Source organism: Cervus elaphus, chromosome 20 (assembly GCF_910594005.1).
Source record: "Cervus elaphus chromosome 20, mCerEla1.1, whole genome shotgun sequence".
In the NCBI taxonomy this organism is placed as follows: domain Eukaryota; kingdom Metazoa; phylum Chordata; class Mammalia; order Artiodactyla; family Cervidae; genus Cervus; species Cervus elaphus.
In genome coordinates this window covers 28,574,184-28,597,532 of record NC_057834.1, presented here as the reverse complement: position 1 = coordinate 28,597,532, position 23,349 = coordinate 28,574,184, and positions in this window count along the sequence as shown.

Sequence of the window (23,349 nt, the reverse complement as noted above, 5' to 3'; positions counted from 1 at the left end):
AAGCCAGCTGAATCTTCCTCATGCCAATGATTCCATAGGAGTACTGCCTGTTATTTATCAGTATTACCTTTGACTGCAGATTGTGATTGCAGTCATAAAATTAAAAGACACTTACTCCTTGGAAGGAAAGTTATGGCCAACCAAGACAGCATATTAAAAAGCAGAAACATCACTTTGTCAACAAAGGTCCATCTAGTCAAGGCTATGGTTTCTCCAGTGGTCATGTATGGATGTGAGGGTTGGACTATAAAGAAAGCTGAGCACCGACGAATTGATGCTTTTGAACTGTGGTATTGGAGGAGACTCTGGAGAGTACCTCGGACTGCAAGGAGATCCAACCAGTCCATCCGAAAGGAGATCAGTCCTGGGTGTTCATTGGAAGGACTGATGTTGAAGCTGAAACTCCAATCCTTTGGCCACCTAATGTGAAGAGCTGACTCATTTGAGAAGACCCTGATGCTGGGAAAGATTGGGGGCAGGAGGAGAAGGGGATGACAGAGAATAAGATGGTTGGATGGCATCACCAACTCAACGGACATGGGTTTGGGTGGACTCTGGGAGTTGCTGATGGACAGGGAGGCCTGGCGTGCTGTGGTTCATGGGGTCACAAAGAGTCGGACATGACTGAGTGACTGAACTGAACTGAACCTTTGACAAGACTTCCTTCTAGCTCCTATAACTGGATCTGTTCTCCAAACATCTGCTGCCCTTTGCTTCTAATTTCAAAGTCTGGCCCATTTGAACTTACTTCATTTCACTTAAAAATAACCTGCTTTCCCATGTTTTAATATATGCCATAGCTAAATTCAAAGTCATATGCAAGTTTACATGCTTGTATGTTGATTTATCTCATGAAGAAAATAAAGATTAAATTGCTTAAGACTTCTTCTAAAAAAAATCTCGGCATTTATTTTTGGACTCTTTTTTTACTCTAAAATATACACTTGACATTTTTCATCTTGCAAAATAATATTAACTTTCATCTCTAGAATATTTTAATTTTAAATCAACTTACTAGCTTTAGTGCATTTGTTCTTCATAACCGCCTTTTAAAAAGTTTGAACCAAAGATCAGAAAGTTTATATAATTTGCTCCAAAATAAAAATAGTGAGAGGGAGAATTTAAAACTAAAGCCAAAATCTCTTGAATTTACTGTGAGTTCTTTTTTAGTGAAACCAAGTTCTCAAAAAGTGTTAAATTGTGATGGACATGCAAATGAACATAAAAATTATTTTATTCTCCATTATTTCATCAAAATGAGCAAAAGATACTTGTGTCTATTTATAAATTTTTTATGTTTTGTCTTCATTTAGTCAGACCAGGGCTAAGGCTTGAGTCATGTGCATTGGGTCTTAATTAAATCTGCAAAGTACTCTTTTCTCCCAAGAAGTCTCATATTTTATAGACCTCATAAGGTCTATAAGAAAGACTAAGAAAGATGATGACAGCCATTCTTCTGACTCATAAACAGCCCTTTCTTTTAGACCAAGTTTCCAACTAAAAATGTCTTTTAGTGATGCCAATGGGCAACCAATAAGTTATGGTATACATCTCCTAAGCAACATATTGAATGAGAACTCCCTTTGTACCTCATGCCATTGTTCTTAGCACTTGAAATGAAGTCATAGTAATAGAGCACTTGGTTTTCAAAGCAATGCATGTCACAACTCAGGATGCAGTTGTGTGGCTGGAGTGTGTCACCTTAGTCAGAAGGTGTCGGAAGAAGAGAAAGTTAAAGAGATGTAAATGTTCTGTAATATTATTTTAACAATAGGGCCATCTGGGAAATGTATATTATAGACAGCACATCCTGAAAATTGAGAATATAGCCATTAAACATCTCACAGAGAAAATTAGATTTGGCCAAATGATATGAGTGAAAAGTATCCAAAAATAATGTGACCCTCCCTGAGGACTTTGCTAGCTAGAACAATTTTTGAGTAAACTTTTAAAGCACAAAATACTATACTATACTATGGCTACTCATGCATACATATGCAGTCAACAGAAACCAAAGCAGTAGCACCAACCTTAAGTTTATATTGGGAAAATATATATTAAAAATGACATAATTAAATACACATATAATATTTATACATATCAACCAATATAGTACATACTGAATGCACACATGTTGAAAGAGAAATATACAGTAGATAAATTGTCAGTGTTGAGTAAGAGGTAATGAGAGAAGGTTTCTAGAGAGATGTTTCATACACGTCTTTGAACTAGGGCTCAAAATACTATAGAGAGCAGGAAAGTGACTTCCATTTAGGGCGAATTGCATAAGGAAAGATAAACACAGTTTAAATATGAGAAATGGCAAAGCAGTTCACTTGGTTCCTGTAGAAGGACTATATTGACCCAAAAAAAAAAAAAAAAAAGAGAGAGAGAGAGAGAGAAATCATATTGACATATAATAATGTCATTTTGAAATGCAAAAATAATGTGTAACTAAACTAAAAATCTTACCATACCAGAATCAATCTTCTGACAGTACTGTTTGGATCATATTACTCTTCTGCTCACAGGCCTATAGTGACTCACACTATTTGTTAGGCAGAGGAGTGATGTCATCAGAAGTGAGTTCCATAGTCAGACCTTTGGCTTCATCCTGCATTTCTAATTTACTTTCTCACTACTCACAACCCCCAACACCACATTCTGATCATTTTCTCCAGACAATTAGACAACTTATCATTCTTTGAAATTGTCTTACACAACCCCATTTCTCTGCTTGTTGGTGTGACATCCCATCAGCCTATTTTCTTTTCTTAAGCATCTTTGGTGTATAAATTCATTGCATAAAATTTGCCCATTTAAAATGTATAATACAACAGTTTTAGTGTGATAAGAGAGTGTGCAATTGTCACTATAATTTATTGAGAACATTTGCATCATTTTCAATAGAAACTACTATCCAATAGCAGTTACTTTCCATTCTTATCCCTCTTTATCCCTTCCCTAGACACTTGTTACTCGACTTTTAGTCTATAAATTCACCAATTCTGAACTTTTTATATAAGGAGAATCAGAAAATACATCATGTTTTCTGATTAGGTTTCTTTATGTAACATGTTTTCTTTTCTTTTTTTTTTTTTAATTGGAGGCTAATTACTTTACAATATTGTGGTGGTTTTTGCCATACATTCATATGAAACAGCCATGGGTTCCTCATCCTGACCCTCCCAATCCCATCTCTCAGGGTCATCCCAGTCACCAGCCCTGAGCACCCTGCCTCATGCATTGAACCTGGACTGGTGAACTGTTTCACATATGATAATATACACGTTTCAATGCTATTCTCTCAAATCACCCCACCCTCGCCTTCTCCCACCAACTCCAACAGTCTGTTTTTTACATCTGTGTCTCTTTTGCTGTCTCACATATAGGGTCAACGTTATCATCTTTCTAAATTCCATGTATATGTGTTAATATACTGCATTGGTGCTTTTCATTCTGACTTACTTCGCTCTGTATAATAGGCTCCAGTTTCACCCACCTCATTTGAACTGATTCAAATGCATTGTTTTTAATAGCTGAGTAATATTCCATTGTGTATATGTACCACAGCTTTCTTATCCATTCATCTGCTGATGAACATCTAAGTTGCTTCCATGACCTGGCTATTGTAAACAGTGCTGCGATGAACATTGGGGTACACGTGTCTCTTTCAATTCTGGTTTCCTCGGTGTGTATGTCCAGCAGTGGGATTGCTGGGTCATATGGCAGTTCTATTTTCAGCTTTTTAAGGAAACTTCACAGTGTTCTCCATAGTGGCTGTACTAGCTTGCATTCTCACCCACAGTGTAAGAGGGTTCCTTTTTCTCTGCACTATTTCCAGCATTTATTGTTTGTAGACTTTGGGATAGCAGCCATCCTAACTGGTGTGAGATGGTACCTCATTGTGGTTTTGATTTTCATTTCGCTGGTAATGAGTGATGTTGAGCATCTTTTCCTGTGTTTGTTAGCCATCTGTATGTCTTCTTTGGAGAAATGTCTGTTTAGTTCTTTAGCCCATTTTTACATTGGGTCACTTATTTTTCTGGAATTGAGCTGCAGGAGCTGCTTCTATATTTTTGAGATTAATTCTTTGTCAGTTGCTTCGTTTGCTATTATTTTCTCCCATTCTGAAGGCTGTCTTTTCACCTTGCTTATAGTTACCTTTGTTGTGCAAAAGCTTTTAAGTTTAATTAGGTCCCATTTGTTTATTTTTTTGTTTTTATTTCCATTACTCTGGGAGGTGTATCATAGAGGATCTTGCTGTAATTTATGACAGAGAGTGTTTTGCCTATGTTTTCCTCTAGGAGTTTTATAGTTTCTGGTCTTACATTTAGATCTTTAATCTATTTTGAGTTTATTATTGTGTATGGTGTTAGAAAATGTTCTAGTTTCATTCTTTTGCATGTGGTTTACCAGCTTTCCCAGCACCACTTGTTAAAGAGATTGTCTTCTCTCTATTGTATATTCTTGCCTCCTTTGTCAAAGATAAGATGTTGATAGGTGTGTGGATTTATCTCTTGTCTTTCTATTTTGTTCCATTGATCTATATTTCTGTCTTTGTGCCAGTGCCATACTGTCTTAATGACTGTTGCTTTGAAGTATAGCCTGAAGTCAGGCAGGTTGATTCCTCCAAATCCATTCTTCTTTCTCAAGATTGCTTTGACTATTCAAAGTTTTTTTGTAATTCCATACAAATTGTGAAATTATTTGTTCTAATTCTCTGAAAAGTACTGTTGGTAGCTTGACAGGGAATGCATTGAATCTCTAGATTACTTTGAGTAGTATGCTCATTTTCACTATATTGATGCTTCTGATCCATGAACATGGTATATTTCTCCATCTATTTGTGACATATTCGATTTCTTTCATCAGTGTTTTATAGTTTTCTATGTATAGGTCTTTTGTTTCTTTAGATAGATTTATTCCTAAGTATTTTATTCTTTTCAGTGCAATGGTGAATGGAATTGTTTCATTAATTTCTCTTTCTATTTTCTTATTGAGAGTGTATGGGAATGCAAGGGTGTTCTGTGCATTAATTTTATATCCTGCAACTTTACTGTATTCATTGATTAGCTCTAGTAATTTTCTGGTGGCGTCTTTAGGTTTTCTATGTAGAGGATCATGTCATCCTTCAGCAGTGAGAGTTTTACTTCTTATTTTCCAATCTGGATTCCTTTTATTTCTTTTTCTGCTCTGATTGCTGTGGCTAAAACTTCCAAAACTATGTTGAGTAGTAATGGTGAGAGTGGGCACCCTTGTCTTGTTCCTGACTTTAGAGGAAAATGTTTTCAATTTTTCACCATTGAGGATAATGTTTGCTGTGTGATTATCATATATGGCTTTTATTATGTTGAGGTATATTCCTTCTATGCCTGCTTTCTGGAGGGTTTTTATCATAAATGGATGTTGAATTTTGTCAAAGGCTTTCTCTGCATCTATTGAGATAATCATATGTGTTTTTTTTCTTTCAATTAGTTAATGTGGTGTATCTCATTGATTGATTTGTGAATATTGAAGAGTCCTTGTATCCCTGGGATAAAGCCCACTTGGTCATGCTGTATGATCTTTTTAATATGTTGTTGGATTCTGTTTGCTAGAATTTTGATAAGGATTTTTGTATTTATGTTCATCAGTGATATTAGCCTGTAGTTTTCTTTTTCTGTGGCATCTTTTTTTGTGTTTGGTATTAGGGTGATGGTGGCCTCATAGAATGAGTTTGGAAGTTTACCTGCCTCTGCAGCTTTCTGGAAGAGTTTGAGTAGGATAGGTGTTAGTTGTTCTATAAATTTTTGGTAGAATTAAGCTGTGAAGCCATCTGGTCATGGGCTTTTGTTTGTTGGAAGGTTTCTGATCATAGTTTCGATTTCCATGCTTGTGATGTGTCTGTTAAGATTTTCTATTTCTTCCTAGTTCAGTTTTGGAAAGTTATACTTTTCTAAGAATTTGTCCATTTCTTCCAAGTTGTCCATTTTATTGACATATAGTTGCTAATGGTAGTCTCTTATGATCCTTTGTATTTCTGTGTTGTCTGCTATGATGTCACCATTTTCATTTCTAATTCTGTGGATTTGATTCTTCTCCCTTTGTTTCTTGACGAGTCTGGCTAATGTTTTTTCTATATTATTTATCTTCTCAAAGAACCAGCTTTTACCTCTGTTGATTTTTGCTATGGTCTCTTTTGTTTCTTTTGCATTTATTTCTGCCCTAATTTTTGTGATTTCCTTCCTTCTACTAACCCTGCGGTTCTTCATTTCTTCCTTTTCTAGTTGCTTTAGGTGTAGAGTTAGGTTATTTATTTGATTTCTCTCCTGTTTCTTGAGGTAGGCTTCTATTGCTATGAACCTTCCCTTTAGCACTACTTTTACTGAATCCCATAAGTTATGGGTTGTCTTGTTTTCATTTTCATTACTTTCTATGCATATTTTGATTTCTTTTTTGATTTATTCTCTGATTTGTTGGTTATTCAGAAATGTGTTGTTTAGCCTCCATATGTTTGTATTTTCCATTGTTTTTTTTTTTCCTGTAGTTGACATCTAGTCTTACCACATTGTGATCAGAAAAGATGCTTGAGATGATTTCAATTTTTTTTTTTTTTTTTTAAATCAAGGCTAGCTTTATGGCCCAGGATGTGATCTATCCTGGAAAAGGCTGTGTGTGCACTTGAGAAAAAGGTGAAATTCATTGTTTTGGGGTGAAATGTCCTATGGATATCAATTAGGTCTAACTGGTCCATTGTATCATTTAAAGTTTGTGTTTCCTTGCTAATTTTATGTTTAACTGATCTATTCATAGGTGTGAGTGGGGTACTAAAGTCTCCCACTATTATTGTGTTACTGTTAATTTCCCCTTTCATATTTGTTAGCATTTGCCTTACATATTGCGATGCTCCTATGTTGAGTGCATATATATTTATAATTGTTATATCTTCTTCTTGGATTGATCTTTTGATCACTATGTAGGGTCCTTCTTTGTCTCTTTTCACGGCCTTTATTTCAAAGTCTATTTTATCTGATATGAATATTGCTATTCCTGCTTTCTTTTGGTCTCCTTTTGCATGAAATATCTTTTTCAGCCTTTCACTTTCAGTCTGTATGTGTCTCTAGGTTTGAGGTGGTCCTCGTGTAGACAGCATATATAGGCATCTTGTTTTTGTATCCATTCAGCCAGTCTTTGTCTTTTGCTTGGGGGCATTCAACCTATTTACATTTAAGGTAATTATTAATAAGTATGATCCCGTTGCCACGTGCTTTGTTGTTTGGGGTTCAAGTTTATACACCTTTTCTATGTTTCCTGTCTAGAGAAGATCCTTTAGCAATTGTTGAAGAGCTGGTTTGGTGGTGCTGAATTCTCTGAGCTTTTCCTTGTCTGTAAAGCTGTTGATTTCTCCTTCATATTTGAATGAGATCCTTGCTGGATATGGTAATCTGGGTTGTAGGTTTTTCTCTTTCATCAAAAGTATGTCCTGCCATTCCCTTCTGGCCTGAAGAGTTTCTATTGAAAGATCAGCTGTTATCCTTATGGGAATCCCCTTGTGGGTTAATTGTTGTTTTTTCCTTGCTGTTTTTAATATTTGTTCTTTGTGTTTGATCTTTGTTAATTTGATTAATATGTGTCTTGGGGTGTTTCACCCTTGGGTTTATCCTTTTTGGGACTCTCTGGGTTGGGTGGCTATTTCCTTCCCCATTTTAGGGAAGTTTTCAACTATTATCTCCTCAAGTATTTTCTCATGGCCTTTCTTTTTGTCTTCTTCTTCTGGGACTCCTATGATTTGAATGTTTGGGCATTTGACATTGTCCCAGAGTTCTCTGAGGTTGTCTTAATTTCTTTTCATTTTTTTTTTTTCCTTTTTCCTCTCTGCTTCATTTATTTCCACAATTCTATCTTCTGCCTCAGTTATTCTACTGTTGGTTCCCTCCAGAGAGCTTTTGATCTCAGCTATTGCATTATTCATTATTGATTGAATCTTTTTTATTTCTTCTAGGCCCTTGTTAAACTTTTCTTGTATCTTCTCAATCCTGTCTCCAGACTATTTATCTGTAACTCCATTTTCTTTTGAAAATTTTGGATCATTTTTTACTATCGTTATTCTGAATTCTTTTTCAGTTAGACTCTCTATCTCCTCCTCTTTTGTTTGGTTTGATGGGTTCTTATCATGTTCCTTTACCTGCCTAATATTTCTCTGCCTTTTCATCTTGTTTAGGCTGCTGTGTTTCAGGTACCTTTCTGTATGCTGGAAGTTTGTGGTTCCTCTTTATTGTGGAGAATTCTCCCTGTGGGTGGAATTGGACGAGTGGTTTGTGAAGGTTTCCTGGTTAGGGAAGCTTGCATTGGTGTTCTGGTGGGTGGGGCTGGATATCTTCTCTCTGGAGTGCATGTAGTGATTTTTGATGTGTTTATGGGTTTAGTCTGACTTTTGGCTGCCTGTATTTTTGTGCTCAGGGTTATAGTCTTACTTTGTTGGAGAATTAGCTTGGTATGTCTTGCTCTGAAACTTGTTGGCTTTTGGGTGGAACTTGGTTTCAGTGTTGGTAAGGAGGTTTTTGGATGAGTATTTGTCTATTAATGGTCTTTGGAGTCAGGAGATTTCTGGTGAGTTCAAGTTCTGGATTTAGGCCTCCTGCCTCAGGCTTTCAGTTTTATTTTTATAGTAGCCTCAAGAATTCTCCATCTATACAGCACTGATGACAAAACATCCAGGTTAATGATGAAAACATTCTCCACAGTGAGGGACACTCAGAGCGGTTCACAGAGTTACAAGGAGAAGAGAAGAGGGAGGAGGGAGATAGAGGTGACCAGGGGTAGAGGAGGGGGAGTCAAAAGGAGAGAGAGTAGTCTAGCTAGTAATCAATTCCCTATTTGCTCTCCACAGTCTGAAACTCAGAGAGGTTCACGGAGTTCCATAGAGAAGAGAAAAAGGGAGGAAGGAGATAGAGGTGACTAGGAGGAGAGGAGGGGGAGTCAAAAGGAGAGAGACCAGTCTAGCCAGTAATCAGTTCCCTAAGTTTTCTCCACAGCCTGGAACACCCACATAGATTCACAGAGTTAAGTAGAGAAGAGAAGTGGGAGGGAGGAGATAGAGGTGACCAGGGAGAGAAAAAGGAGAGTCAAAAGGGGAGAGAGCAATCAAGCCAGTAATCACACTCCTAAGTAAAAATGGGTACTGAAGATTGGATTCTTAAAGGTACAAAATTGATAACAAATACCAAAAAGCAAAGATTAAAAATCTAGAGTAGAGGTTACACTCTCAAAAATACAATATTTAAAAAAAAAATCACTAAAGTTATATAAAAAATATGAAATTGGCTGTATAAATAGGGTTTTTTTTTTGGAAGGTAATAGTAGGTTTTAAAAATGAAAATTAAATGATTAATAAAGAACTTAAAATAAAAAATTAAAAAGAAATTTAATAATGATAATAGTAAAGTATATCTAGGAATTTCTCTGGAGCTGTTGAGGGCAGTGTGTGGTCAGTTCAGTTTCAGGTAGTTCCTTGTTCCACCTTATACTTCTTCTCAAGGTCTATAGGCCCCTTCCAATGTAGTCGGTGCTAACCACAGGGTTTTAATCTGTTGCACCTGTTACTTCCAGAGCCAGTCCCTCTCCTCTGTTTATTTTGGCTTCTTCTGTTTGCTGGTCTCTTCAGTGTCTAATTTCCGCCCTGACACAGGGGGTGGAGGTGGTCACTTACTCAGGCTCACTTAGTCGTGCTGCAGGGAGGGAGGCTCACTGCAAGCAAATATCACTGGCGTGTGTGGGGAGCGCTCGCAGTGTCTCGGCCACACTGGGTTTGCCCCGGCTCATGGCGTGTGTGCTTTCCTGATCTACACTGCTCAGGCTCCAGGTTGCTCTGCTGGGGAACGGTCTAAGGAGGGCCCTGGGTTGTGTGCACTCCCCAGATCTACACTGCTCAGGTTCAGGTTCTCTGGTGCTCCACAAAGGCACAGACTAGGTTGGGCCTGTGGTTTGTGCCCTTCCCAGGTCCGAGCAACTCAGGAGACCAGGTGCTTGGCCATTGCACACTCTCCAGGTGTGGTGAGTCTTATCTCCTCCCCCGTCCCAGCCGCTCGGTTTCCTGGGTCTGCAGCAGCGTCTCAGGTGTGCTGTGTGTCTCTTCTGGAGAGCTGGTCTCCGACTGTGACCCTCCTGATGAATGTCAGCCATCCAGGATCCCAGGAAGACTTGGTTGGCAACTGGGAGCCTGCTCGCAGTTTGGTAGGGGATGCCGTCTCTGGGGCCTGGTTTGCCCCTTTCCTTCTGGCTCTGGCTGCCGCCCGCCTGCTCCCCTGCCTCTAGCGGGGGATGGGCTGGTCCGCAGCCTGCTAGCTCTCCTCTGATATTCGCTCAGTCCTTTGTTCTGTGAGCGGCAGACAGTGCCTTAGGTTAGAGCTTTTCCTGGGAAAGTTCTCTCTCTCTTTCCTCTTTTTTAAAAATCTCCTCTCTGGCTAGTCTATGGTTTGGGTTGCTATCTCACGTTAGCTCCCTCAGATCGCCATCAGGGCATTCAGGCTTGGTCCTTACCCTAAGCAATGTAGCCCATGCCTCCCTGTACAGTCCCCGCTTGCTGGAAGTGGATGCAAGCGTCTAGGCTACTTCTCTGCTGGGAGTTATAGTTAGACCGGTAATCTGTGGGTTTTATTTATTTATTTTTTCCTCCTGCTTATGTTGCCCTCTGAGATTCCAAAACTCCCCACAGGCCCTCCGGTGAGAGGGTCCCCTGGTGTTTTGAAAATTCTCTTGCCTGGTGTCCTCCGCCAGCGTTCAGAAGTTGTTTTGTGGTGTTTGCACAGCATTCAAATGATCTTTCAATAAATTTGTGGGGGAGAAAGTGGTCTCCCTGTCTTATTCCTCTGCCATCTTAGGACCACCCCCCAGTAACACGTTTTCAAGGTTCATCAGTGTTTTCCATAAATGTGTAGTTCATTCTTTTTTTATTGCTGAATAATATTTTATTATATGGACATTTAAACTTATAAATCACCAGTTGATGTACATTTATGTAGTTTTCACTTTTTGTCTATGATGAATGAGCTGTCATAATTGCTGTTTTATAAGTCTTTGGGTGGACATATATTTTAATTTTTTCTAACTATATACTTAGGCATGGAATTGCTGGATCAGACAGTAACTATGCAAAACATTTGGAATAAATGCCAAACTGTCTTCCAAAATGGCTGCACCATTTTACATTGTCAACAGTATGTGTAAAGTTACTGATTTCTCTACATCCTCACCAGTACTTGGTATTTTCTGGGTTTGGATATCTATGGTGTTTTTTATTTGCACTTCCCGAATAATTTATGTTGAGTATGGTTTCACATGCTTATAAGCCATTTGTGTATATATAACTTGGATAATTGTCTATGCAAATACTTTGCCCATTTTTAAATGGGGTCCTTTGATTGCTTATTTTTGTTTCATGAGTTTTTAGATATATTTTGTATATCAGTCTTTTATTAGATATAAGATTTCCAAATATTTTCCCCATTCTGAGGGCTGTCTTTTCTGTCTTGAAGATACAATTTGTAGCGCAAAAGATTTTCATTTTAATGCAGTCCAATTTGTACATTTTTTCCCCTTTTCACATTTTTAGGTGTCATATCTGAGAAACTGTTACCTAATTCAAGGTCACCAAATCTACTCCTACATTTTCTTCTAAATAGTTTTATAGTTTTAAATCTTACATTTAGATATATAATCCATTTTGAGTTACTTTTCGTCTGATGTGAGGTAAGGGGTGAAGTTCATTCTGTTGCATGCAAATATCCAATTGTCCCAGCATTTTATGTTCTAAAAGCTGTACTTTCTCCACTGAAACAGCTTGGTACCTATGTCAAAAGCAATTGACTGTAAATATAAATATTTATTTCTGTACTGTCAAGTTCATTGTTGTGTTGTTGTTGTTTAGTTACTAAGTTGTGTCTGACTGTTTGTGACCCCATGGACTGCAGCCCACCAGGCTCCTCTGTCCATAGGATTTCCCAGGCAAGAATGCTCGCATGAGTTGCCATTTCCTTCTTCAAGGGATCTTCCTGACGTGGGGAAGAACCCATGTCTCCTGTACTGGCATGCGGATTCTTTACCACTGAGCCACCAGGGAAGCCCTGTCAATTCTTGTTTTCTATTCTCATGCCAGTATTGCATTGCCACCCTTGCCCTACAAGCAGGGAGAGTGTGGCACTGGCATTCTTAACTTGCCCCCAAAACCTGTAGGGAACATGGGATCTCCACTGGCATTCTTGGCTTTCCCCAAGAGCCTGTTGGGAACATGAGATCTCCACTGAATGAACATGGGATCATTTGCTGAGGTAGGAGGGATTGAAGAGCCTTTTGGGAACATGGGATCTCCACTGAATGAACACGGGATCATTTGCTGAGATAGGAGGGATTAAAGAGTCTGTTGGGAACACAGGATCTCCACTGAATGAACATGGGATCATTTGCTGAGATAGGAGGGATTGAAGAACCTGTTGGGAACATGAGATCTCAACTGAATGAACACGGGATCATTTGCTGAGATAGGAGGGATTAAAGAGCCTGCTGGGAACATAGGATCTCCACTGAATGAACATGGGATCGTTTGCTGAGATAGGAGGGATTAAAGAGCCTGTTGGGAACATGGGGTCTCCACAGGCATTCTTGGCTTGCCCCAAGAGCCTGTTGGGAACATGGGATAGTTTGCTGTGATAGGAGGGATTAAAGAGCCTGTTGGGAACATGGGATCATTTGCTGAGATAGGAGGGATTAAAGAGCCTGTTGGGAACATGAGGTCTCCACTGGCATTCTTGGCTTGCCCCCAAAACCTGTAGGGAACATGGGATCTCCACTGGCATTCTTGGCTTGCCCCAAGAGCCTGTTGGGAACATGGGGTCTTCACCGAATGAACATGGGATCATTTGCTGAGTTAGGCGGGATTAGAGTCAAGTGTTCTCAGTCGGCTGCACCAGCGGGGAGCTTCTGCCCAGTGGCAAGTGGGTGGAGGAGGAAATCCCAGTCCTCTTGGTATGCAGAATAAAGCTCCTATGACACAAAGCTAGAAGAGAAAAAGCAGTGTCTTTCTCCTCCCAGAGTAAATTTCTAGTCCCAGACTTGGAGTTAGAAAAACAAGACACTCCATTTTCTTGATCACATCTATCTGGATTTGTTATCCAAGTAGTTTGCATAAAACAGTTTGCTATATGAGGCCATGGATTGGGCTCAAATGCCACAGTCTCTTTGCTATTTACTGAGGTTTAATAGATTGTCTTAAATGAATGTACATTCATTTGGGGTATGCCCTTAGGACAATGATCAGAGACTAAAAGATAGCATCTTTCAGTATTTTTAAAAATAATTTTCCCCAATAAAAGGTTATTTGCTGAATAGAGAGTCTGTCCTACACCTTACTCCTTTATTCTGGAAGGCATCTGAATATTTTAGCTTCAAGATAACCTATCCCTTGACTTCAATAAATTCTAAACTTATCACTCCACCTAAGATGTGCATATCCCAACACCCTATCCTCACACAAACACAGAGCAAATTCAGGTTGCATTTCTTTTGGGATATCTATTTCCCTGTCAAATATAATATCATAAAGATTAAACTTATCATGCCACTCTAAACCATTACTTAACCTTTCTTTGCCTCTGCTTTATCTTAGTTTCATTAATCTCTCTTTTTCTAAAGTACAGTTTTGGAAAAAAGCCAAAATAATATAAAGTTTAAACGTAGAAGTAAATTCAAAAAAGATAGTTTTTATATTATTTGTCTCATTACAGTAACTATTTGGGGTGCAAAGTTGAATAAAATGTTTTCACTGCCATTGATAAGCTCACCATAAAGTGTAGATGGTAGACTTACAAAAAATTACTGTAATTCAATATGTTCACTGTCATAATAAAATACAATTTGTGCAAATTGGGAAGAATGTATACATGTACATACATTTATATGTATAAATATATATACATATATATACATATATGTGTGTGTGTGTGTATACATGTATACAAATATACCTTCTAGCATATGTGTATACACACATATACTATAATATATATAGTCCTCTTTTCTTGACACTATTTGTGGTACCCTTCTTACCCTTTTAGGCTTCCATGGTGGTGCTAGTGATAAAGAAGCAGCCTGCCAGTGCAGGAGACTTAAGAGATGGGGGTTCAATCCCTGAGTTGGGAAGATCCCCTGGAGGAGGGCATGGCAACCCACCCCAGTATTCTTGCCTGGAGAATTCCATGGACAGAGAGCCTAGTGGGCTACAGTCCATAGGATCGCTTCTAACCCTTTTAAATGTTTCTCAGTTTTCTTTATGGATTCTTCTTTGTTTCCCCTAAAGAGTAAAATCCCTCAAACTTTTCATCAGCTAACTTCATCACCTTCATATATTCAATTGCCATCAACTTCTTCTTATTCATCTCATTTCCTTGACTTCTAGATCCATATTAAAAATCATCTTGACTGTACTATAGATCAACCCTCTAATGGCTAAACTAATTCTGTCTGGGGAAGTCATCATAAAGTTACACACTTCAGCAAACTGATCTTCCTATCCAATACAGACATTCAAGATGATCTGAAATTTATGTAATCAAATTAGACTCGCTCTCTGCAGCCATGATCCTGGTGACTTCTGTTTCACTTACTGATGACTCTAACATTTGCCCCTTTCTTCTCTACTACTGCTTCCATCATGATGCCTGGTAACTTCGACAACCATTTGAATGATCCATCCAATGCCCTAGCCTCTCATTTTCTTGATCTTATTTCCATTGACCAAGTTCTCCACCTCTCTCAACTTACTCAATTGCATGCTACAGCCAATGGCACTATCTCTGGAATCTCACTTTCAATAACCTCTCTGTGTATGTCTCTCTCTGTCTGTCTCTCTAATACCTCCTTTACTTAGAGCTTACTCTAATAACTTCAGTCCAACAAATTCTCTCACACTTAAGGACCTCTAATCCTTTGATTGGCTTCCACTATCCATCCTAAATCCGTATCCATTCTAAGGTTCAATTTCATACTCACACACTGTAAACCTCACTGATTATTTTATTCCCCTTTAACGTCATAATACTGGCTTAAAAATTCTAAGCATGGATAAATCCAATTGCATATCTACTTCTCACTTGAAACTCAAGCAGCATAATATGTGTGCTTCTCCTCCTTTCCTCAAATCTCTAAAACACTTTCTCACCCTTTATCTTCAACTGATACTGTACTTCATACAGTACTTTGACAAAATGATAAAAATAAGAAGGAAAAAGCCTCATTTAATCACCACCATATCTACAAATCTATACTTTTCTATGTAGCTACAGCCTTCTTACTTGGTATTCTGTTGTCTTACCCCTTTATAATCAATCTATTTACTACACAACAGCCAAAGAGAAGTCAGATTATATCACTCATCCACTTATAATCTTTCATTGTTTTCTCATTTCTGTCACAATAAAATTTAAATCGCTTACTGAAGCCTACACATCCCTTAATGTTGGGATCCCTGCTTGTATTATCTCATGATCTAGGGCTCCCTGTGCCCATATATCCACTATGCTCTAACCACATTGATCTTTTGTTTCTGAATCATGTCAAATTCAATTCCAACTTAGAACCTCTTACTTATGGGTTCCTCTGTCTGGGATGCCATGTGTCCTCAGGTCTTCTCAAGAGCAGCTCCATCTTATTAGAGAAGACTTCCTCCATCATTGAATTGTTATGCTTCCCAACTTGCAATCACCATCTGTCATATTCCTGTCCTTTTCCTTCTTACCACTTTTGCATTAGCATTTTCCATTTATCACTTCAATAACTCACCACCACATAGCTATTATATTTATGAGTATGGAAGTTTGTTGTCTTAGCTTTCTCAACTTGAATATAAGCTACTTGAGGTCAGGATCTTTTTCTTCTTCTTCAGTCTAGAACAGTACATGACCCAGTGGCTCGTGCTCAATAAATATTCATCTATAATTTGTTTTATCTTTGGCATTCTTCTATTTCAAAGGATAGCCCTAGTTCCACTCCACCTGCCCATGTCAGAAATCTCAGCTGATCTTTGCTTCTCTCTATCCCTCAGTGGCCATATCATAAAGTCAAATCCTATAAAATTTGCCTCCAAAATATTCCTCAAATCTGTTCACTTCTCTGGATCCCCATTGGTGTTCTCTTAGTTTAAGCCACTAGCATCTCATTTCTGGGTTAGAGTAATAGCTTCACACTCATCTCAACACACTAGCAAAGTAATGCTCAAAATTCTCCAAGCGCGGTTTCAACAGTACATGAACTGTGAACTTCCAGATGTTCAAACTGGATTTAGAAAAGGCAGAAGAACCAGAGATCAAATTGTCAACATGTGTTGAATCATAGAAAAAGCAAGATAATTCCAGAAAAATATCTACTTCTGCTTTATTGATTATGCCAAAGTCTTTGACTGTGTAGATCACAACAAACTGGAAAATTCTTAAAGAGATGGGAATACCAGAACACCTTACCTGCCTCCTGAGAAATCTGTATACAGGTCAAGAAGCAACAGTTAGAACTGGACATCAACAACAGACTGGCTCCAAATAGTGAAAAGAGTACGTTAAGGCTATATTTTGTTACCCTACTTATTTAACTTCTATGCAGAGTACATCATGCAAAATGCTGGGCTGGATGAAGCACAAGCTACAATTAACATTGCTGGGAGAAATATCAGTAACCTCTGACATGCAGATGACACCTTTCAGAAAGGAAAGAATAACTAAAGAGGCTCTTGATGAAGGTGAAAGAGGAGAGTGAAATTCTGTGGGAGAAGGTGAGGGTGGGATGTTTCAAAAGAACAGCATGTATACTATCTATGGTGAAACAGATCACCAGCCCAGGTGGGATGCATGAGACAAGTGCTTGGGCCTGGTGCACTGGGAAGACCCAGAGGAATCGGGTGGAGAGGGAGATGGGAGGGGGGATCGGGATGGGGAATAAGTGTAAATCTATGGCTGATTCATATCAATGTATGACAAAACCCACTGAAATGTTGTGAAGTAATTAGCCTCCAACTAATAAAAAAATTAAAAAAAAAAAAAAAAAAGAAAAAGCTAACTTAAAACTCAACTTTCAAAAAACTAAGATCACGTCATTCGGTCCCATCACTTCACTGCAAATAGATGGGGAAGCAATGGAAACAATGACAGATTTTATTTTCTTGGGCTCCAAAATCATTGCAGATGGTGACTGCAGCCATGAAATCAAAAGACACTTGCCCCTTGGAAGAAGAGTTATGACCAACTTAGACAGAAGATTATAAAGCTGAGACATTACTTTGCCAACAAAGGTCCGTCTAGTCAAAGCTATGTTTTTTTCCAGTAGTCATATATGGATGCGAGAGTTGGACCATAAAGAAAGCTGAGCACCTAAGAACTGATGATTTTGAACTATGATGTTGGAGAAGACTCTTGAGAGTCCTTTGCACAGCAAGGAGATCCAACCAATCCGTCCTAAAGGAAATCAGTCCTGAATATTCATTGGAAGGACTGATGCTGAAGCTGAAACTCCAATACTTTGGGCACCTTATGAGAAGAACTGACTCATTGGAAAATACCCTGATGCTGGGAAAGGTTGAAGGCAGGAAAAGGGGACAACAGGTGTTGAGATGGTTGGATGGCATCACCGACTCGATGGATATGAGTTTGAGCAAGCTCTCGGAGTTGGTGATGGACAGGGAAGCCTGGCTTGCTGCAGTCCATGAGGTTGCAAAGAGTCAGACACGACTGAGTGACTGAACTGAACAGCTTCACATAAGTCTGTACTTCTAGCCCTGCCACTTCTTATCCAGGCACCACAAAGAAAAATGAAACATTTATCAAACAGAAGCAAATTAATTATCTGTTTAAAACTCTTGTATAACATTTATTATCATCCTTATAAAATTATGGTGATCTTACTAACATCAACCTAACTACTTCCCTCCACATAAAAGTTTCAGTTCTATACATACTTTCTATAAATAGTTAAATGCCATCCTCAGACTTTCTCTTACGTTCATCTGGAAAAGACATCTCTAACCATCATTCTGTCTTGCATTTGTTGCTTGTCATATTTGCTTCCATAGCACCTGTACTTAACCTAATGGTGTTCATCAGTGTACTGATGTAGTCTTATTACTTTCCTGAATAGCAGTCTTTGAGGAGTATGTTTTATTCTTCTTTGTGTCACTCTATACCTGACACAGTTTTTACTATATACCTGGCATTCAGTACACACTCGTTTACTGAGTAAATTAATATATGCAGACACAAACAACTCAAGTAACCATTAATAATGTTAATAGATTTGAGGGGAAAAAAAACAACTATATATGTTTATTTAATGTTGTGGCTAGAAAGTGACACAAAAAACTAGCTCTTTAATAAATGACTCTAGATTATTATGATAAAACATGCAGGAAATGTGTCCATGAGAGCTTGATAACTCTGAAAAAGCCACAGCTGAAGCCATTATCCTTATGTTGTTCATCTCTTGAACGATTTTAATTTCTGTGAGGCTGAACTCTTTTTTTTTTTTTCCCCTTCATTTTCTAAGAACAATTGACTCTGCTTGCCTGGCCTGAGGAAGGCTCCTGGGTATCATTGCCCTGGCAGGTGGTTTTCATTTGCCTGTCCAGAGATGCTGGCACTCCTGCAAACATAGCTCTCATCTCACTCCCAGCCATATCCCCAATGCTGCCTGCAACTGATACAATGACTTGTTACATCCTAGAATATATGGTTGCAACAGTAATGTAGCCCTATCTTCCTTCAGCATGTCTTTGAAAAAGCATTTATTGGATTATTTACTTAGCAATTTATTTTTAACTTAAATTAAATGCACTATTTGGAAAATGTTTCTTCTGAAATAATAATGGTTGTCCACTTAACCTCTGACAAAGGAGCTGAATTGGAATGGGACCTCATTGTTAGACCCTGGCAGCTGCTGCCTAGGTTTAGTTTCCTAAGCAACCTGGAAACTTAATTATACCCAAACAACAAGGACAGGTATTTAGTGGAAGAAGATTTAGTGAAATCACCATTATCAAGCATCTAAAAGCTGAGACCACTGAGGGAAAGAAAAGTACAAATGAGAAAATGATCAAGCAAATTAACAGCAAAGCTTTTAAAACAGTAATTTTTAAAAAAATCTTAATATTTTAAATCTCTATTAAATGATCCTCAGTGTTTCAGTGGAATATCACATTACAACTGTTTATGCAGTCAGCTAAAATTGCATTGCCTGGGATGGTGCCTGCACCAAAGAGCTATGGCATGTTAGGTACTCCTTAAGGGGATGATCTTTGAACTAACCCTTGAAAAAATGTATAGAATTTGGATATGCAGGAGGTTTATATGTGATCTCAATTAATCTATTTATTCAATTATTGAATTTGAATTCCCAGTGTCTTGCCCTCACTGTTTGCTATCATATTTCCTGATGGCCCCTGCATCATTCCACTTCCCCACACCCCCTCAGACACAGGTTTTGAGCAGGGTTAAGGTGGCACTAGGGGTTAAGAACCCACCTACCAGTGCAGGAGACATAGATTCGAAACCTGAATTGAGAAGATCCCTGGAAAAGGGCATGGCAACCCAGTCAAGTATTCTTGCCTGGAAAATCCCATGGACAGAGAAGCCTGAGGACTGCAGTTTGCAGGGTTGCAAAGAGTCAGACCTGACTGGAGCAACTTAACACAACACAAAGAATTATGAAATTCTAGCTCCTCTGTAATTCCACATTATTGTTAATGCAATCTCAAACATTGCTCTTCTTTTGTTGCGAGTCTTCAAGCTGAAAGACCTGTAAAGATCAGATTCTGAAACAAACTTCCAAGCAATTTACCAGTCCTTTCATCAGCACTTATACAGACAATCAAAGAGATTCTGCTCTGACACATCCCACTGAAGGATTTTCTCCAATTCATTTGACAAGCTGTTGTGGTACTGGAAAATTCTATGTGAAAATCTTCCTAACATTAAACCAAAATATGCCTCTCTGTATATTCTACCCATTGGTTCTAGTTATACCTGCTCATCAAAACTAAACCCATTTCTATTTCATTGGATATTTTTATGCTCAAAGATGATGCCATGTTCCTCATTTTCATTTTCTTCCCCACACGAATTTATCTCTATTTCTTCCAAACAACTTTTGCAATATGAAGAATAAGATTTGAAAAGCAAAGGAGTATTTCCTCCATCATCACATTTAAGTCTTTCCCTTCCATAATTTCTCATCCTTTCAGTTCTCAATCTGCTTCCTGATATTGACTAAAACTGTTCAGTGTTTTTTACAACGAAGACTCTAAGATGAAAAAGATTCCCTCATTGTTCCCACACTGAGCAACAAGTCCTATACCCTTGGTTGTCATTTTAAACAATTCACTTCGTTGCTCTGAATAAAAGGTGGTAGATCACCTTTCAGATTTGATTCCCCTGGAGAGCATCCAGAAGCGTTTCCAGTGGCCTGTGGCACAACCTGAGCTATTGCGCACCACCTGGAGCAGATTTGGGTCTCTGGAATGGCAGCGATGTGCTCCCCACATCTATTCTGCTTACTGTAGAAAATAGAAGAGATTGATTATTCATTCGACCATTTGCTCAGCCTTTTGTGGCCAGAACGACCTGCTCACTAACGCCTCAAATAACTGTTCACAATTACAACATTGGATCACTTCCTTTTTGAGTTTTTGTTTCTGGAATTTATTTCCTGTTTCTCTTTGTGTTGATTCATTCTTGCTTACTCAGTGAAGATTTTTAGATTTTTTGAAATATTTATTTGTTTATCTGGCTGTGTCTGGCTTTAGTTGTAGCATGCAGGATCTTCATTTTGTCAAGTAGCATCTTCCACTGTGGCAGACGGGGTTAGTTGCCCCTAGGCATGTGGGATCTTAGTTCACTGATCATGGATCGAACCCAAGTACCCTGCATTGAAAGATGGATTCTTAACAATTGGACCACCAGGCAAGTCCCTAGATTCTTTTAATGCACATTGTTATACTTCTACATTTGCTTTATAAATGCTCTATAACTCATGTATGTGTGTATCCTTAGAGCTGTTGAATAGGAACATAGACATCTATTACTGATGAAGATATTAATTTGTGCTTTTCCATATGTTTGTCTAAGTAGATTGAATAATCCTCAACATTAATTAATATTTTCTTCACTTTTCCTCTTTCCATCTTTAATCCAGGACACAGTTCAGAACTTCGTGGTGCCTGTCAAATCCTTGAAGAAAAGACCTAGGGATATTTTTCAGATATTTAACTTTATTTTTTAATAAATACATAGCTTATATAGGTAGTTCTATTTATAGTAGCAAATATATCTTTAAACCAAAACTGTGATAAATAAGTGAAAATAAAATATATCTAGATAAATGCTATGGTGTATAAACTGAGTATAAAGTAGCACATTTAAAGCCAGAAAACTTGAAAAAAAAAAATAGACTGAAGATCATATTCCTGTATATTAAACCATTTAAATAGATGGATTTCTATTCAAATTTTAAGAGATAAACAGAAACATGCCTTCATTCTGATGTTTAATTAACCTCATTAACACAAAATCCTTCTGCTTGTTTAGATATACACACCTCTCCCTCCCATCAGAATTCTCTAAAGCACCATGAAAACAGCATCTCTTCATATAAATGCAGAGTGTCACAAAAACCAGTTCTGTGGGTGGCTGCTAAATGATATCTCTAGAAATCTTTCTAATTTGTGACTCCTCAGTTTTAGCAGAAGTAGTGAGTAAAACTAATTGGTCTAAACTCTTGTGCTGCTCAAGTTTCCAGCTGTGTCTGAGCTGTTCTCTGGTCTGGATGACTGTAAGTAGTCCATGCAATGTCTGAATATTTATCAAGTTGTTTTTATCAAGGTTTCCTTTGATGACTTTGAGTTTCATGGCTCTCAGATCACACCTCCTAGATGAAGCACTGGACTGTGAAATGGCTTATAGAATTACCCCTCCCCCCGCCCTTCTCAAGGAGCCTGTGTTCACCATCCTCAGATAGGTTCTCAGTGGAGGAAGAAAAATACATAAAATGTTTCGCTTCCCTTAAATAAGAGATGGGTTAGAAAAATTGATCTCCAGATATTTTCATTGGTAGGAATTTCTTTATGCCTTAAATCCAAACCATATGCAGAAGAACAAACAAACTACAGAGTATTTAACTGGTCTTCACAAAAGTGAAAGTGTTAATGCATAAGTTTTGAACTATCATGAGATCTATAGCAGTATAAACAAGAAGAACCTGTAGATGAACAATTGCTTGACCAATGGGAGAAAACTGTCTGCAGCAGCATTAATTTTTAGTCTTTCTCTTATTGGCAAATATAGGGGCAACATGTAAACCTAGTAGTCTATCTGCTACTTACCATAGCAGATAGAGATATAAGACCCCCCCTCTCCACTCCCCAGGCATCCAATATTAGGCATATTCAGCAAGTATACCCTAGAGGAAAATAGAAGTTTAATGTTCTATTGATGAGCAGTGTTGAAAATGAAAAACAAGTGGATTTATAGATTTTCAGCTATGGAAACTTTAGACCTCACATACTGAGTCTTGGTCAATGGCAGATACATTGACTGGTTTCTCAGTGAATATCCCATTATAAGGAAATAACTAGTCTAAGTGAGTACCAGCATAATACATAGACCAGGATACCCAAGCAGTTTGGCAAATAGCACAGGACCAGTCTACAAAATGAAAAAAATAAGAGAAATTAAATAAGAAGAGTAAAGAAGTTTATAAAATAACACTGGGGCTGCATTATAGACATATAAGTATATTAACTATGGTTAGTTAAATGCTCATTTTTACTATATTATCTGTATAATAAACTGTATGTGGTACATTAAAAGAGCATCAATTCTCCTCTACTTATTTTTTTTTTTTTACTATCTTTTTATACAGAGTCCCAAGAAAAGAACACCCTTGAGGATTGTAGTTTTATGTCTTGAGAAAAGCTCACTGAAATAAGTGGACAAAACTGTCAATTACACCAAACATTTTTTTGCTTAAATAAGAAGACAGTCCACCGTTTCTCTGAATCACTTGGCAAATCCCCACTGGCTATCTAGTTCCCATAGGTAGTATATATGTTTTCCTGTTACTCTCCATTGATCCCAGGAGGGAGGTTCAAGAGAAAGGGGACATATGTATATCTATGGCTGATTCATGTTGAAGTATGGCAGAAAGCAACACAATATTGTAAAGCAATGTTAAAAATAAATTTCAATTTATTGAAATTAAAATTCATTTAAAGATAAATTTTTAAAAAAATCTAAAAAAAGAAGACAGTACAATGGAGTGGTGTCCAAAGAAAATCGATTTGCG